Source organism: Syzygium oleosum, unplaced genomic scaffold (assembly GCF_021117445.2).
Source record: "Syzygium oleosum isolate NSW1041296 unplaced genomic scaffold, Sole_v2.1 Sole_v2.06, whole genome shotgun sequence".
Classification (NCBI taxonomy): Eukaryota; Viridiplantae; Streptophyta; class Magnoliopsida; order Myrtales; family Myrtaceae; genus Syzygium; species Syzygium oleosum.
Genome location: NW_026607490.1, coordinates 5,229,143 through 5,233,496, shown reverse-complemented (window position 1 = coordinate 5,233,496; position 4,354 = coordinate 5,229,143). Strand labels below are relative to the sequence as shown.

The 4,354-nt window shown below is 43.3% G+C and overlaps 1 long non-coding RNA gene across 1 annotated transcript; it reads right to left on the bottom strand.

Annotated features, from left to right (window-relative positions):
* Positions 1–929: 929 nt before the first annotated feature.
* Positions 930–1,907, bottom strand: LOC130138356 (uncharacterized). Its single transcript, XR_008816759.1, has 2 exons — positions 1,605–1,907; positions 930–1,495 (listed from the first exon to the last, which is right to left on the bottom strand). It is a non-coding gene; the product is annotated as an uncharacterized LOC130138356 (long non-coding RNA).
* Positions 1,908–4,354: the final 2,447 nt, after the last annotated feature.

Here is a 4,354-nt window from a genome sequence, read left to right as displayed (position 1 = left end):
TCATAGAAGTTGCTTCTATATGGTTTTTACACGGCTTCTCTCTTATGGTTCGTTTCCTATGTCTGTGTTTCTTTTTGTGTCTGCGAGTCGTGCAGTCGGAACGAGTGCTGGCCACCGTTCCTCATGAATAAACGTGACACCATGTACCTTCTGGTTTTCGCTGTGCCAGTGTTGTTCTGTGGGCCGTCGAGAAGACCGACCCCTCCGCAAATTCAACCGATCTATCATCGCAGTTTGTATCCTAAACCGGAGTCTAAATCAGTGAATCTCTACTTCATCTGCGGGATTAGCTAGTTGATTTTGTTGTCTGTGATCGCATTTGTTAGGGGGTCAGCAACGATGGCGAAAATCTCTACTCCTGAATTCGCTTGACTCGAGTGTGTGTGTGTGTGTTCGTCTTCTTCCATCAAGTGAGGGCAGCCGCTGGGTTACTGCTGCAAGGGCATTATGGTGGCTCCAGACTTCCTCATTCCGCATTCTCCAGACATGCAGGGACGTTCAAAAACTGTTCATGTTTGACTACAAAGATATCTTTGCTTGCACGATTTGCTGTGGTGCATGTACAGAACTATCACAATCTTATGCGGTGTGGGTAGCAAAACCTAAAGCATTATCTTCCAAGAGAAGAAACTTTCGAAGAATCTGCGAGCGCTACGGGCTGAGTTAAAGTTTACCTCATCCCAAAATATTTATACCTAAAATAAGTCCCTAGCGCATGGCATCACATATAAAAGGATGCTTCAACGAGGCTGCACAAATTAAAGTGGCTATTGGACGTAGTTGCTCATTTTATATTGAGCTGACTCTATCTTATGCGTCTCGACGTGCCTTCAAGAATCCAAAAATGAACAAATTCCTCTTCTTTTGTGCGAAAGAGGATTGTAGACCTCCTGAAAGAGAGCTGTGTGCAGAAACCAGAACAAGAGAGATTTCAAGAGATATGTAAGTGGCTTAATCATCTGATCAAAGGATAACAACTTCATGAAACTACTTCTGTTCTTGCCAGCAATGTTAGAATGCATGACATGACAATGAAACAAAATTACCCTTTCGAGTTCTCTGAGAAGGGGGACCGAAATATCATTTGGTTTAATCCATTTCAGCATTTCGTGCCACTGCTCGAAGGCTCTGGCCGTATCATATCGTGTCACACGATTATCGTTACTTACGTTCCCGTGGCTTGTAACAACCATGCATGTTTTCAGCTGCCCCCGATAACGTACGCAAGATTAGTTTCATTATTAGATAACTTCGAGACAACATTCAGGACATCAAACCAACAGCATGTTTTCTGCCGTGATCCAATTTGATATCTTCGATCACCAACTCATATCTTCTTTTAAAAGAACGAAAGGACTTGTCTTTAAAATTTTGTACGCGGTGAGGAGTGATCTGCTGCTACAAACACTCGACTCAAACGAAAGTCCATACCTTGCAGATTGGCGAAGCCGAGCATGGATCGGGCTTCGAAACTGCTCGCCCATCTCAGCAAATCCTACACCAATAGAACTCTTTTAACTCAATTAGAATTGAGCAAAATCCCATCTGCTCGTTGTTTATTCGCCCCTGAAAAAAAAATTCTTTCCTGGAATTACACGGCCTACCCCTTCATAAATAGCTTAGAGGGGCACTCTTGGACTGAGTTTGGATTCAGCTTTCCCCCAATTTCATTCCTGCAAATTGCTCGAGAATGATCCCCCAATCATGGAGAAAAACATAAAGCAAGCACTTGCAATCGAAAAGAAGTAAAAGTTAAAGAAAGGGGAGATTCATTAAGGAGAAAAAAGCGAACGTTTTCAGAACCACGCAGCGTGGCACCATCGTTCCCTTACATTGAAGTTGTGATGGTACCACCCTGGTATGCGCCTGAAAACCCATTTTCTCCTCCTCTTTTTTTCTCTCTTCCCTCTTTCTTTCTGGAACGTGAAGATTGCTATATTTATAACCCAAACACAACACACACACACACACACATATATGTTAAGGGAACCCTTTAAGGTAGGAAAGGGCCACGTCATCTTGAAACCTAGAAAATGACAAATGGCCAAAAGAGAAATGAAAACGCAAAAAGATGGGATGTTTTGCTTCCGTCCCTTGGGAAAGGGCGCCCGAACGAAGGTGCGTACGCGTCTGCCTTACAAAAGGCGAATCATGGCATTATCCACGGTTGCCATGCACTTGCTTATCATCCCGATTCCTCCTCTCTCAGCTTTTTCCTTGTGAAGAAACAAAATCCCAAATAATACCAAAAGAAAAACACAATAAGATAAGCCGACAGGCCACCGGGCGGCGGTTCATCGCCAGTGGATCAGGGAGGGGCATATCTAAACCCGCGCGGTGGAAGAAGGTGACAGGTGGCCACGGGCTTGCGATCCGTGCTTCCATTAAAAAAACAAACGAAAATGCGCCGATCCACGTCAGTCTCGAGTTAAATCAGATCGTACCGCGTCTCGTCAGATTAAATTTCTATTGATAAATTTATGTCAGAGATGAGTAGTAAATCTTTTAACAATTGGCTCAATTGATTAGGGCCCGTCGAGGCTTCTAGCTCGGGATATGAACATTATATGTTTGAATCTCATCGATTATATGAAGTTTGCAAGAGCTCGTGAACCTTGCAAGTTTTAAGTTTTTCTTTTCAACAAGAAAAAAAAGATTTTTATCACTTTATCTTTTGGATAAATGACACAAATAGTCAATGAAGTTCAGTTTAATATGCAATGTGGTTCATAAACTTTAAATTTGTTCAATGTAATCCTTAAACTTTAACTCAATGTGTAATGTCGTTCATAAACTTTTAATTTGTTCAGTCAAGAGATTAAATTGAACACGTACTAAAAATTTAGAAATCATATTAAATAAATTAAATATTTGTGTAGAAAATCATGAATTGCATTAAATAAATTTAAAATTTAAGGATCAAGTTACGAGTTGAATCGAAATTCAAAAATAATTTGTCTAGTTATCCCTTATCTTTTCATACTTTGTTGCTTGCGTACGGCATTGTAAGATCGGATCATTTGGGTAAAGCTAGGTAGGGGGGATCGTGAAGACCACGGCATTTCCTACTTTTTCCCACGTGAAGCTCATACTCTCGTCGCGTTCACATCACCTTCTTTTACTTTAGGGACAAGTGGAGAAAGAGCATTGAATCCGCACCGCACGTGGATCATGTACAACGTGTCCGTAAAAAAACAGTACATTCGTAATCTAAGCAATCGGGTTTGTGATACAATACAAAATATGGTTTTGTCCGGGCCCGGGATAGATGAGAAAATATTGGGTGAGTTTAACACTCCACGTAGGATTTGCAGAAAACCACCCACAAATTGACACGTGGTAATCAGGGCCCACATGTCAGGGAAAAAACTTGTCTCTCTCCCCTCTCTCACGCGCTCTGCTCTCCATCTCTCTGCAACCCACGCTCAACCCCCTCTCTCTAACACCTTCGGTCATGTTCTGACAAGCCTTCTTCAGTTCATCTCTCCTTTGATCAAGTCCTTAAAGCTTTCTAGCAAAAAAATAAAGTCCTTCAAGCTTGACTCCGCCATCTCCGCCCGCACCCTATCCATGCCTAACCTCCCCAACCGCCGCGCCTTCCCCCTCTTCCTCCGCGGCCGCAACTGGCGACCTCGACGACGGCGAAGAAGCACTCCCAAATCTCGTGGTCGATCCAGAAGCTGCTGCGTTCGGTCTTCAAGCCGAAGACGAGCTCTACCCCGGCGTTCGGCGTCGCCGGTCTGTACTCGCCCGTCGTCGACGAGGACTACGGGTTTTACGTTGGGTACGACAAGTCCGGCGCGTTGACCACGATTCCGGAGTCCCCGGAGTTTGAATATCTCGGGAAGTTGTCGCCGGAGATGGATCGGAGGTGATGGCGACTAGAAAGAGCAGAGCTGGTCGTGCATCGGACATGAGCCAAGGTGTTAGAGAGAGAGGGGGTTGAGCGTGAGCTTGCAGAGAGATGGAGAGCAGAGCGCGTGAGAGAGAGGAGAGAGAAAAGTTTTTTGCCTGACATGTGGCCCCCCCCCCATTGCCACGTGTCAATTTGTGAGTGGTTTTCTACAAATCCTACGTGGAGTGTTAAACTCACCTAATATTTTCTCGGGATACAGGGATATGATCACCGAATACCGAAAAAGTGAAAATCTGATAAATTGAAATGAAATTAATGGAGTTTTATAAAAAGGAGATCTTTTATTTTTGTGATTTTGGTGGGGTTGCTTTTCGATGCGAGTACTTGAATTAAAAATTGCGAGAAATATAAATGGTATTTGAATTTAAAGTGTTAAAAGGACAAATTTGCAAGAATTTAAAGGGATAGGTGAAAGTGCAAAAGAACTTGCGTTTTGTT